Here is a 14,588-nt window from a genome sequence, read left to right on the forward strand (position 1 = left end):
ACATTTTGACAGCAAGGGACAAGGAATATCTGCAAATAACAGCTGTGTAAAGACAGGTATCCAGGGTCTCTTGTAAAGTTACTGAATTGATAGAACCTTTTCTAATTCGGAGTCTAACAAACATTACAGAAAAATACACTCAAATAATCAACAGTGAGGAAGAGAGACAGATTGCAGTGAGCAAATATGCTTCAGGCACACGAAATCTTTCCTTCTAAGGCTTGTTAAAGTTTTGAAGTCATATAGCCATCAAGAAGGGCTGTTCCGTTTTTCTAGCCATGAAATCTCTACATTAGTCCTTTCAAAGGGAAATGATTTCTGATCATGGCATAAGCTTAACCTGCCATCTATTGTGCAATATTGTCTGGACCATGAACTTGGATTTCAGATTCTGCAAATGTTAACACATGTTATATCAATAAATTCGTACTAGCTAATTTTGTAGTCCTCACCCAGACAAAACACAACAAAATCTGAAGTGAACAACACCTAAGCAAAGGCTACAGTATTTGGCGACTTTAGCTTTACTTTCTTTTCCCCTTGAAAAAACAAGGTAAACAGGTTTTATTTGATTTTATGCATGCTATGGGAAGGTACCAGGAAATAAATGAGAAGAAAATTAATTGAGTTTAAGGAAATAATTATTCTTATTCTTCCTTCCCAGGACCGCACTACACAAAATCCACATATCCAGGGAATCAGTGGTAAGGATGAGGGTCAAATTCCTGGGAGAATTCAGGATATTCAAGTGGTCAGGAGGTTTCTTATGCAATTCATTCCTTACCCACTGCAGTGATGAAAATGGAGTCTCATAGGTCCTTGTTCAACACCACAGTAAGATACAAAACCATCAGTGTGCACTTTCCAAAGCACAGCCAAGCTTTCCTGTGCCTGTTGGGCAGAAGTATGAGCTTGAGACTACACTTTATTGCTGAACAAAGTAGAAGTCTGGTATTGGTCTGCCACTGCCACTCTAATAATCTTCAGTGATAAAATAAAATTGAGTTCTTTCTTTCAAATGAGTTTCAAGGAAGAAGTTTTCTGAACACGAAATAGCTAATCGAAAAGCAAATGTGTTTAGTAATTTATAAAATGATAAGTTTCACTGTAAGACATATAATACCAGTGATTTATTAAGCAATATTATTCCCATGATTGTAGTGCTGTATTATTCTTACATTGTCAGGCAATCTGTAGAAATTTGTTCTGCTTCAGGCAATCCTTACCCTTGCCATATAACTGTTGTTATATATGTTTTTCTCATTATGGTAAGCACTTTGATCTCTCAGAAAATGTTCATCGTCTTATCAACTGTAAGATAAAACCTACACAGAGCAACATGATGACTGAAAAGATCATAACAATCACAACTGTAGTTCTCAGACAACCCAAAAATACACAATGGAAAAATAAGGGGGAGGAGACAAGAGTTCTTTTGATTGTCAGTAGAGATTTAAATTCTTTTAAGCATCAGATTATTTTCTCTTTTAGAGATGTTCCTTGGAGATCTGATTTTTACCATCATCATAAGCCAGATTCAAGTAAAATAGTTCCCCTGTGATAAAAAGAAGCCTTTACAATTCAGAACTCTTCTTCCAGAGAGCACTAACCACAACCCACATTACTGAGAATATACCTAACCAAGCACAGTCATGAATTCATAAAACCTGTATTTCAGTGTTTTTAACATTACATTCTGCAGAGTTATCCATTTGAAGCACAAAGTTTAGTGTGATTTATTGTTAGCTGTAGGTCTTAGCCTTTTCTATTAATACAATAGATGTGTATTCTCACAGAGAAGAGGCTCAAAGTGTAGCAAAGATGTGGATGTGTGAGGTCTCTGAGAAGCAGCCTAGTACCTCAGTCGTTCTTCCATTATTTCATTCATTCATTCATTTTCTTTCTGACAAAAGAAAAACGCATTATTCCCCATTGCAATGCATGAAAATTAGGTTGAGCAGGAATCTCAGAATTAAAGAAGTTTTCAGAAAAGTAAAACTTGTTATAAGGTGACAATTAGATTTTGTTATGCAAAAAATGTTTTGACTAGGGAAAAGATAGGATTTTTCTGGGCTTGTCGTCTAGCACAGTCTGGGCTTGTCAGATATATGGTTTGAATTTTCCTTTGGAGAAATATTTCTTTCTTTCCTCTCTTCCAGCTCCCTGAGTTTTCCCTCCCTTTTGGAGTCTCTCATCATTTCAGAATCAGCAGGTATATCTAAATGCTGTGCTTCACACAAGCTTTTCTATGTAAAGGGACTCAAGGAGGGTCTCTAAGCAGTTGAAGCTTAACAAACACGGGAAAGAAGTAAATGCTGATATATAAAGAGGAAACTGGTAAAAAAAAAAGGAAAATAATAAATAACCTTTCAAAAGACAGAAGTGCAGGAGTTTTAAACTTTAACTTAAAAGTTTCAGAAGAGGGAAGTGCAGGAGTGCACATGTTGTCTACAGTGTTTTACACCTGGAGAGACGGTGCTGACACATACTAGCAAAGACAGAAAATTATCTAACCAGCATAAAAACAAGAAAGAAAATCACTTTAATCAAAAGTTATAGTGTTCAACAGCAAACCCTCTAGCTTTATAAATTGCTGTTAGCAGGGGCACTACAGTGAATCACTTTTAGCATTAGTTGCAAGGTCTCAACCTCTCTCAAAGGCAGTGATGAAAACAAACTGCAAATCCAACATATACCACAAAGTGGCCTTGGCTGAAAAGCTCAAGCCTGAACTGTCACCTCTGAATGTCTGAAAAGGCCATTTTGGCTGGGCACCAGCTATGTGACTGCATTTGGAAGATCGTCTGGTTAAGGTATTTCTTTATGCTTTTGATTCCATGCTAGTCACGCCGTATTTAGTCAATTGACCACTAAATACAAGACATGTTACTTTCATTAATGCAGGAAATTGCTGGTGACAAATATATTTTCCCCATTATTCTACACTTATTTCAGCACAATATTCAGTATGTCTATCTGAAAGTAAGCTACTGCTATTTAGTTCTGTTTAGGAAAAAAAAAATTGACTATTCAAAGTGCTTATTTTTACTAGTCTGCTATACTCTTATATGTGCTGATTTTCCTATAGAAAGGCTAAGTGTGCCTCAGATTCATTATTTTTATATTAGTGAATTTGGACCATATGAGGAACATGGTAAGTAATGGAGATCTTATACTATTAAATAAGGACGAATAGATTATTTTCAAGGGCAAGCACCAAGCAAAAGAAGATAGGTCAACATTTGCAGAATACTACCCAGTAATCTATTCCCCAGTGAGACTGGAAAATGCTCAGTATTTAAAGACATTGTAACATACTCAGTTAATTTTTTTTTCTTCAAATCAGAATCAGTGTAATATCATTCCATAAATTGAATGCAAATATATTCTCCCACGAAGTGGAGGAGAGAGGCATGAAAATATTTTTTAGCAGGGTGTCAAAATGATTTTGCATACAACACTGCATATATTTACTGTAACGTCTTCCCTCAGTCCAGAATCTGGTCTTCATTACCAGAACTGTGCATGATGCTGGTGTTATTATCTTTACTCTCTAATTTCTAAAAAGACCTGCAGTGACCCTCTATGCTCTCTGGTTTGGGGTGTTTTGATCTGGTTTAAACCTAGAAAAGCAGAGGAAACTAATTCTCTGTGAATAAAGTGGATCAAGCCCAGAACTGTTTGAAATATAGCCAAAAGACATGATTAAAACCAGACAAGGTTAGATCTTGGTGCCAAAATTTTGATATATTTTATTTAATAGTAAAAGAGGCAAAGAGAAAGAAACAGACAAAGAGCAAAAGAATAAAAGAAAATAGAAGAAGAAGTGTGCACAGACATGGGAGGACAGGGAGAGAGTGCCAGGGTTAGGTAGACAAGTATCACCCTTCTGGGGGTCCCAATGATGTCTCGTTGCTCCTCTCCTACTGGTCTGGTCTTGGTGGTGAGGGTCCCCTGTCACTGTGCCTCCCCTGCGTGACACCACCACACCAAGAACTATAAAATCCAGTGGACGAATATACATTTTGGGCAGGTGGGACTGCCCATGTGCCTCCCTTGCAGGGACCCAGTTGAGTTGGCTGGCGCTGGGGTGTCATACCCAGAGACACTGTGTCATGTTGCCACCTACACACATGCTTGCAATACTTAGTATCCTCAAAATTACTCAGACCTGTCCCCAGATCACCTGCTCACCTGTGTTGCCCAGCTAGCAGAAAGGCAGTACAGCCAACTGAGGGTCACCTCTTCCCAATTCACCTGGAAAACACAGGGAATGTGCTGTAGACAACATGCCTTGTGCACCACAACCACTGGTCAGTGGGTTTCAGCACATTTCAGTCAGTGGGGGCTGACTATTCAGTAGGATGTTGGGTGGCTCAGAGCCCCTGTGCTTCTACAGCCTACTGAGCTGAATTTAAGGTACTTTGATCTGGCCAGCTCATTCCAGCTGTGACTATTAAGCCACTGTGTGACACTCAGGAATGACCTCTGGACCAGGAAGAGTTAAGTTGTAAAATAGAGCTTTGTGAATTAAACCTGGCATAAGTTCATCATGCTTTCCTTCGCAGGGATTAGATCTTTACTATGCAAATTCTGACTATAGACAGGCAAATGGATATACTGGAATAAATCAAACTTCAGCAGTTACATTGCTAAGAACAGTAAGAGAATATAATACACCAAGCAGATTTATATCCTGTTGGGTAATCCTCCAGGATTTCTCTTGCTGAAAAGTCAGACCCAGTTTATGTCAGAAGCAGTCAATAATACAGAAAACCAAAACAGGGTATTCAATGAGTGCCAATTTCTTAATTCATAAAGGGAAAAGGTAGCTTTTCTTTAGTAACCTCACTTCCCTCAGAAGATGATGCAATATTTTTGCAGTAGGAGAGTAACAGCAATTAAAACATTTTAGGAAATACGTGTTATTTAGCTGAACAAGCACTATCAAAGCAAAACAAAAATAATGGCAATAAATTTCTGACAAGATTGACTTGCATGAGAAATAAGGTGGGGTCCCCCTCTGAACCTTGAAAATAAACATTATTTTTACCTCCACAAGAAGCCATTATCACTCCTTCTCCAAAAGGAAGGTCACACCATCTTTCACAAAAGATTTTCCTGCTCATAATTGCCGCCTGCAGTGTACAGACAAATGCAATCTTTTAAAATGCTAACTGTGTTATACTTGCACCCGAGGGATCCAATGGTACAAATGTAATGTGGCCTAACCAGTTTGTCTTAGCAAGACCTTATAGTGCTGATTTGAAACAGCTGAACTAAATCAACAGTTACCTTGAGCCAAAGGCCTTTGGAGAGCAATTAGAGTCAAAGCTTGGGTTTTGAACCCAATATGCCCTGTCAGTCTCAATGATTTGTGTTTGTTGTACTCAGCCTCATTTCCTGCGTGAAATATGAGGCTGTATAAAGAGGAAAAATTCCCAAGATTAAAAATATTTGACCTCAGTGCATTTGCGAGCATGAAAGTACACATGTCTAAATGACCATTTTGGTTTGTAGTACAAAGTTCTATTGATGTTGGCAGGCTGAGCTTCCCTGTCTCAAAGCCACATGAATGGTTTCAAGTTTCAGCCAAAAAATGTTTTCCACATGCTTTAGTGTGGGCCAATTTACACAGCAGATTTTGCAGAGACTGTGGCCAAGTGCTTCATAAAGGGCTGCCTTCTTTGGGATCAGGGAAACCACAACAGACACATTGCTAATGCAATCTAATTATCTGCTTGAATATTTTTCCAGATGTATCCAATGTCTAAAAATACTGCAATAAAAAAGGTATTATTTGGTTCCTTGGACTGAAACAGTGGCATAAAGAACCTGCTTGTCTACAGGGGAAGTTATAACGAAGTAATTCTGTGACTGCCTTTAAATCAGTCAGACAAAACTGAACAGCCCAAAGGTAGGCTGTTTCTTGCCTCATGTTTGGAATCAGCCTCCCAAAGAAAACCATGAATAAATGGGAGAGGGTTTTTTTGTCAAAAACTGCATCTCTTTCTTACATGGCAATTTCCGTCATTTGCAGATCACAATTTGATATTGGGTAGGCTCACCTAATGCAAAACATCTTTTCACTGCAATAAGATGCAAGACAAAGATTTTCGGCAGTGGTATGTGGATAGGCATGTCATGAGTTATTGCTTATTTTTATGATTTTACTACTAGAGTTCACTATAGGTGAACTACTAGATGCGTAGGTAGGGTCACTCAGTACCCCCAGTACCCCAGGTCCAGACAAACATAACAACCAAAGTGTTTTTTTCCCCTAACAAGTCTTCCTAGATTCCCTGCTTACTGTCACTGGGGACTGTATCCTTTTTTCCTGCCAATGTGCCTGAAAAATCAAAATTTGGCATAAGTTATTCAAACAGGAACTGACCATTCAATAGATTTTTCTGTAGTTCTATACCTTGATCAGGTAATGTAAGTAAAAATACAGATGTATTTTTACATCTCTGAAATGTAGTTTTCATTAGGAATAATATGCAGTTTGCATAATCTGCAATTCCAGAAACACAGACCTCTTTCAAATGCGATACTTCTGTATTTTACAATGTATTTACAGGAAAAACTTTCATAATCCCTACAAGAGTATATTATTTTTGAACATAATCAAAAGAGATATTTAATTTTTTTTTAATATCCAACTTTTCCTTGGTCTAGTATTTACTGGGAAAATAACAAGATGAAGAAGTAACTTATGTTTATTTTCTGAGTATTCTCAGTCACAACCATAAAAAAACAAACCAAAAAAACAAAAAAAACCCAAAAAAAAAAAAAACCAAACAAAAACAAAAACAAAAAAAAAAAACCCCACCAAATCCCAAACAGCAAAAACAAACCACAAACAAACACATTCCCCCAACAACAACAACAAACCCCCCCCACACAAAATCCCCAAACAGTAGGAACAACAGCCTTGACTTCCCCACAAATCACTAGAATGAATGAGCACTGGTGCCAAGGTAATAGCCTTAAACAGGCTGGAGCTGAAACTGTGTCTGCTGAATCTGAACACAATATAAGAAGGATGCTGAAAACCACATGGGAGACCAAGAAGAATCTGCTTTGCTATTTTTGGCATTTCAGTGTCATTCTTGAATTATTTGAATTTCCATGCTCAAATAATGATGTTTGTCAGGTATCATTTACAAGAGGCTGTGATTATGTGTGTACGCTTAAATAATTGCCTCAGAAGCATTTGTCAGTCTTATGACTTGGCTTTTTGGATAAGGAGTGGCAACTCCTTAGTGGGATAGAGAGATTAGTTCAGAAACAGATAGTTAGGCACCTTTCTAGTGGTTTAAATCACTGTTTGTATATTTAAAAGGAAGGTAAACTTCATCATGTTACCTGTTTTCTCTCACCACATTGACTTGACATAGCTCAACATGCTTACCTTCATTTTCATAAAGCAAATTCATCAGCTTTTCAAATAAATTCCAAGAATTTGAGACACAGTAGAATATGGAATATATACATTGTGCAAATATTTGCAGAACAATGACATTTCATAAAACATCGATGAAATGTTACTGGTCATGTATAAGCAAATGTATTTGAGTCTATTGCACACATGCAAACCAATCGTGTTGTCAGTCTATTCAAAATACTAATGTTTTAAACAGGTTATAGAGGTTGCAAATTTGCAACAGTCTCTAATTAAAATGATGTTTCAAAAGTTCTACTATGGACACACTCCCTTGACAGCCTATTTTTTAACTAAGCCAGACATATTGTACATTCTATCACATTTTGGATCTTTTTTTCCCCACTGAGACAAACCTACTGAGGCAAACAGACTGTTCTGCAAGTTAACACACAAGCCTATAGACAAAGTTATACATGCGGCCTGAATCACACGATTCATCTGTCATGTGCATGAAATAATGAGAGAGATTCTTCTGTTGCTTGTTTCTTTCTTGTGGTGGTGTATGTTTTTAAATTTGCTGTTTTATGTAAAGTTTAGTTATCTGTAAAAATCCAGTTCTGTGTAACCCCACCCCCCCTAATTAATATTCCTTTGTTCCTCTCCTTCTCCCTCACAAGGGGTATTTTTAGACTGTACAGTTAATTGTCAATCATCTTTCCCGCCTTTAGTTTTCCCCTCCCAGTTCTCTTTAATTGGTCCGAAGGGCCTTTCCCCTCCCCTGTTCTCCCCAGAGACTGTGAACCATTGGCTGGAGGCGGCCAACCCCACCCCTTTCTCCTCCCCTTCAGCTCCCCTTAAAACCCTGTGTCAGACCAGAATCTGGGTCCAGAACTGGGCTCAGAGTTAGGCTAATAAACCTTCTCTGCTGCACCATTGCTGGATCCTTCTTTCTTTCCTCTGCCTTGCTGCACCGACATCTCTCTTAAGCCCTTTCAGGGACACAGAGCCCACAGGAGTCAGTCCTGCTCGCGCTGCCTGCAGACTGACCCTGGACTGCACCTTGTCCCAGTGTCTGGGCTAGCTCGGGGCGAGAGCCAGTGGCTTTAAGAGACACTGTGGCACTTTCTCTCTCATGTAAAATAGTATGCTCATCTATCTATCCAGTATGTTAACTTGTACATAAGAAAATTCTTGAGGAGGAGCTCCCCCTAATTTGTTTCTGTTGTAAGGAGATTGCAAGAGGGATTTAACTGATTGGTATTTCTGTTAGAAAACAAAACCAAAAACAACAAAAACAAAACCAAAAAACAAACAAGCAAAAAAAAAAACCAAACAAACAAAAAAAACAACCAGAAGCAATTTTGTGATTTTGTGAAAAGACCTAGCTATCAATCAGACTCTAACAACCATGCAAGCAGAAGTATGTCCCAGTGTTACTAAAAGATGCCACTGTTTTTATACTATGCTATGTATACCACATTGACCTAAAGTACTTGCTTTCAAAAGCCAGTATTTTCAAAAATATGTGCAAATTTCCAGAAAAATACTAATGTGTTAAAAGCTAACTTACATTAAAAATGTTGTTTTCATTGCAGTTAAACTTGGATAAAGATCACTGCTTAAAACCACATGTGAAGGGTGCTCTTTCCTGAGACCTGTTGAATAATCACATATAAAAATTTCTCTTTAGACCATCTCTGTCAGAATGATCCAGATTTTAAAAATGCAATTACATTAAGTATTTAAACTAATCTAGACCCTACTGATACAGTAAGGAGAAGGAGTGACTTCACAGTTATGCTTGAAAGTCCAGTGGTGAAGCTCATGGGAAATAACCTCCTGACCTTTCAGACTACATCTCCTTTTTTCTTTGTCTCCTTGTCTTCTTTTCTCTTTGACCTCATACCTTTATTTTCTTCCTTTCATCATTGTTACTTCTGTTCCCAAAACCGATACAATTTCAAAGACAGTAAGGCTTTGATGAAGCAAATCAAGGGTGAAATTAGAAATTTTCTCTGTTTCATGACTAAAGGATGGAAAGAATAAAGGACAATTGGGAGGTCTGGTCAACAAGAGCAAGTGGAAGATGAGTCTGCAGAAACAACTGGATGTTGCATTTCTGTAGCATCTCTACAGAAAGTGCACAGGGTAACTGAAACCTGAGTGATACCATAATGTAAACATGACATTATTGATATTAATATTGACCATGATGAAATATCAGGTGCATTTTAGTGTCCTCTGTTTTCCTCTAATATTTTTTCCTTTCCAGTTTGCTTCTGATTTTGTTTGGTCTGGGGTTTTTTCAGCAAAGGAAATTACCTCTTAGCTTCTTGTTACCTTTCCCTCCTTTGACCTTTCCTTTTACCAACTCCTTTCTGTCAGTTCCTTCCCCTTCTTTTGCTTTGCCCCACTTCCAGAAGTTACACTCTTACTAAGGGCTGATCGATTTCTACACTACAGGAGCAAAGCAGTAAAGACAGAGTAGCAAAGGCCACAAGGAAGAATGTATTTTGCATATTTCTGCTCTTATGTGGCACTGCCAGACAAGGAAATATGTTTTCCATGCAACTGATAAAAAATTAATATTTGAGGCATTGGTTTTTGTTTTTCTTCCTAGAAAAATAATACCTGCATAATTTCAGATGCAAGCTCTGGGCTGTAGGCTCATTGCACACTCTAATGAAGCTGAAGAAATCCTATCCAGCACAATACCAGGAAAACTTAGTTATGTCAGTACTGCCGGGTATTGGATACTGCTGTAGGAAACCATTTACCTTGTTCCTTTCTGCCGAGGGTAACCTGTAAACAACAACAATCATACTCAAATACAGGCTTGTTCTTTAACATGAAAGAAGAAAAAATTGCTTTGGGAAGTCAAGAAAAATAGAGAGTAATTTCAAAGTTGCAAACCAATTACATAGGACAAACTCAGTAAGACTCAAGTTTCCACTAATCTTCCTGAAGCTGCAAGTGTTTTTTCTTATTATTGTGCGTACCACTGAAAATAATACTTCAGCACACAAAAGTGCTTGCAAATAAATGGAGAAAACCTAAGAACAAACATGGTGTTAAATATTCCCATGCTGATATTTTGTAGAATTTCCTTTCAGTGAACTGTCAGCCTCATAGTAGAAGATTTGACATGATTCACATAGTTCTGGAAAACCTGTCAAGGAAAAAATTAAGACTTTAAAGCACACCAGAGAAAGACAGAAAGATGTTCAGGCTCTTCAATCCCCTACTGAGGTAGCACTTGCTGACACAGCCACTCTACATCTATGCACACACACTTGCCTCAAGTGCTGTGGAAGGTTGAGCTCTGTCAGGCTACAGTTTTCCCCTGCTCCCCTGTACAAAGAAAGCTAGTCAAAAAAAGTAATATATTATGCTTTGTGTTGCAAGTAATTCCCAATAATAATATATAATAATATTTTGAATTGGTGTACTCTGTAGAAAGTTATTAAGTTCACAGCATTTACTTATATCTTAGCAGAGTACATCTGTCATTTCATTCAAGAGCAGGCCTATGGGTAATCATTTAATCAGAACCACTGCTGTGATTGCTACTCGTAAAGAAAATTACAAAGCAGCAGCAACTTCAAAGCTAGGATTACAAAGATTAAATAGGAGCTGCTTTTTGCTAAGTGTTGGGTAAGAATAAATTACAGTGTCCTTAAATTTGAAGGGAGGTAGAGTGGGAGAATTATTCATTTTGCCTGATGAGTATTTCCTAATTTTCATTTCCTCTCTTCATGGTTATAGTAAATTACAAAACTGAAAATTCTTGAAAAACTGCTTAGTGATAAAGAGACAGAAATACTAATGGTAATATAAGAATACACTTTGCACTACATCTACAACTTGGAGTAATAAAGATGGTTTATTTAGTGTTGATTTTTTTAAGACACTTTCCCCATCATTCTTGCAAGTCACCACATGGACTGAAGTCTGAAAAAGAACAAATTTATGTACTTTCCACTTAAAAGATACAGCACTGTACACAGTATATAAATTCATACTGGCAGCTCCAGATGCAGGGAGATTTGGGTTCTGACTTTTAAACTTCTTTATAGGGAAATAAAGAAAATCTGAAAAGAATTGCAAGCAATTCATTTAATTTCAAAAGACTAAGAACATTCATTGTGGAACAGAATACTTAGGTAAAATTACTAAATATATTTATCAAAATGACATCACACTGATAAAGATACTTATATCTATATTATCTTTTGACATCAAATGTATTGGAAAGTGATCTTAATTACTATACAGTAATGTGACACAGAGACCTCCCAAATACAGTGCTCAAAAGTTAGGAATGCAAAGAGAAAGACAGGATTAGACACTGAAGGAACATAAAAGCTTCATTTCTGAAGGGTAGGAGCACGTGGATGAAAGAGGATGATGCCACTGCACTACAAATATATTCTGTCAGCCAAATGCTTTTCATATTTACATTCCTTCTCTCAAAAGTCTGCTATATCTGGCTACATGTAGCTTCTGTTCTAGAGCTGGCTGAAACAGCTGTGATTGCAATATATGTCTCATTAATCTTTTAACCTTTTGTGTTAAAACTAACACAGGCATGCAGCAGAACATCTAGGCTGAGTTTAAATACAAGTTCAAATCACATTTCTATGATCATTCCTTCCTTGTGATACACCTCATTCTTATCATCTTACTGAAACTGTTTAAAGAGACAGGAGGAAAAGGAAGGGGAAGGGGAAGGGGAAAAGGAAGAGGCAGAGGCTACCAAGGAGCAGTCCTAAATGCACCAAGAGAAGATTATAAAGGCTTGCTTTACACAAGAGACAAACCCTGTTGTATTTTGTTACTAAATTCACCATAACGTGGACAAGCATTAGAAGCCTATATCAGTTGTGGGAACTAGGAAAGAGTAAACTTACAACAGTAAGTCCCAAAAACTTCTAATTGATAGCAAAATATTGAGAAAAAAAGTCATGTCGTCTTAAAAGGATGGGAAAGAGGATCCTGGTAATTATAGGCCAGTTAGCCTGACCTCAGTACTCGGTAAGGTATGGAACAGTTTATATTGAGTGTCATCATGCAGCATATGAAGGATGGCCAGGGTATCAGACCCAGCCAGCACAGGTTTAGGAGGGGTAGGGGGTGTTTGACCAACCTGGTCTCCTTTTATGACTAGGTGATGCCTGGTGGATCAGGAAAGGCTGTGGATGTTGTCTATTGGACTTCAGCAGGGCCTTTGACACTGTCTCCCACAGCACACTCCTGGAAAAGCTGGCAGCCTGGGCTTGGACAGGAGCACTCTGTGCTGGGTCAGGAACTGGCTGCATGGCAGGACCAGAGAGAGGAGGTGCTCAGTGCTGCATCCAGCTGGGGGCCAGGCACCAGTGGTGTTCCTCAGGGGTCTGTGCTGGGGCCAGCTCTGTTCAATATTTTTATTGATGACATGGAGGAGGGTATTGAGTCTTTCATTAGTAAATTTGCAGACACACTAAATTGTGTGGGAGCTGGTGTCGATCTGTTGGAAGGTGGGAGGGCTCTGAAGAGAGATCTGGAATGGTTGGATGGATGGGTAGAGTCAAATAAGAAGAAGTTTTATAAGTCCAAGTGCTGAGTCCTGCATTTTGGCCACAATAACCCCCTGAAATGTTATAGGCTGGGGACAGTGTGGCTGGACAGTGCCCAGGCAGAAAGGGACCTGGGGGTTCTGGTGACAGCAGCTGGACATGAGCCAGCAGAGTGCCCTGGTGGCCAAGAAGGCCAAGGGCATCCTGGCCTGGATCAGGAATGGTGTGTCCAGCAGGAGCAGGGAGGTCATTCTTCCCCTGTACTGGGCACTGGTGAGGCCACACCTCGAGTGCTGTGTCCAGCTCTGGCCCCTCAGTTTAGGCTGGATGCTGAAATGCTTGAGTGCATCCAGAGGAGGCAACAAGGCTGGTGAGGGGCTGGGAATACAAACATTGTGAGGAACAACTGAGGGAGCTGGGGGTGTTTAGCCTGGAGAAAAGGAGACTCAGAGGTGACCTTATCACTCTCTACAACTCCCTGAAGGGTGGCTGTAGCCAGGTGGGGGTTGGTCTCTTTCACCACACAGCCACTGACAGATTGAGAAGACACAGTCTCAAGCTCTACAAAATGATATATAGGTTGGATATTAGGAAAAAGCTTTTTACTGAAACAGTGATAAAGTACTGGAATGGCCCTGGGAGGTCCTGGAGTATCCATACCTGGATGTGTTTAAAAAAAGTCTGGATATGGAACTCAGTGCCATGGTTTAGTTGAGGTGTTAGGGCATGGGTTGGACTCGATGATCTTTGAGGTCTCTTCCAACCCAGTGATTCTGTGATTCTGTAATTCTCCCTATCCTATCAGCTACAATTCCTTAAGGGTAAACACTTCCTGTGGCCTAGAATAATTTTGAACCTTATTTCCCATAAAGACTGTACAGTCAGACTGCTCGATGTGTTTCAGTGAATCCTAATTTCCTTACGGTTCACCCCATGTACCCAATTCTCAGAAACTGATTTCTTGTCTAAGTGAAATGTGACTTGCATCACAACAATGAAATACACATTCAGCATACTGTACTTCAATACCTGCTAATTTCAGCGTAAGACTCTTGCTTTAAATTCATGATTAAATTTTCTTGTAACACACATTCAAGTATGACTAGCTCAGGATTACACTAAAATAAGAAACCAGTGAATTTGCCTTTATCCTAAAACCCCATAAGGAGGCTTCAACATCAAAAGAATACCTATGTTAATTTGATGCTTGTCATCAATATTTCTCCACAGGATCAAACTAATTTTGAGTGTGTTAAATAATACTGACCTCTAATACTCCTTAATCTTTTTGATTTTCCTCCAACATGTTAAGGAGTTTACATATAAAGTAACATAAAATAGGCTTGTATGTATGTCCATTTTTTTAAGAGTCAAGGGGGAAAAAAACTGCTATACAATAAGCCACTGGTGAGAGGTTTGAGTTTTTTACTATGTCTGTTTCCAGCACACAGAAAATTGTGTTGAAGATAATTTACATCTAAAATTGTAATTTTTAAATGCTTATGAATTTACAGCTATAAAATCTGGTCAAACATATCTAATATTCAGGGTATAAGCAATTGCTGCTTTATTAGGTTCTCCTACCCCATCATAAACGTATCCATTTAAGTGATGTTATATTGACATGGTGACCATGTTGCAACACA

At 38.5% G+C, this 14,588-nt stretch overlaps 1 long non-coding RNA gene across 1 annotated transcript; it reads right to left on the reverse strand.

The window, feature by feature from the left end:
• Positions 1 to 1,155: 1,155 nt before the first annotated feature.
• On the reverse strand, positions 1,156 to 5,166 carry LOC134563623 (uncharacterized). Its single transcript, XR_010083399.1, has 3 exons — positions 5,054 to 5,166; positions 4,195 to 4,257; positions 1,156 to 1,903 (listed from the first exon to the last, which is right to left on the reverse strand). It is a non-coding gene; the product is annotated as an uncharacterized LOC134563623 (long non-coding RNA).
• Positions 5,167 to 14,588: the final 9,422 nt, after the last annotated feature.

This window comes from Prinia subflava, chromosome Z (assembly GCF_021018805.1).
Source record: "Prinia subflava isolate CZ2003 ecotype Zambia chromosome Z, Cam_Psub_1.2, whole genome shotgun sequence".
NCBI lineage: Eukaryota > Metazoa > Chordata > Aves > Passeriformes > Cisticolidae > Prinia > Prinia subflava.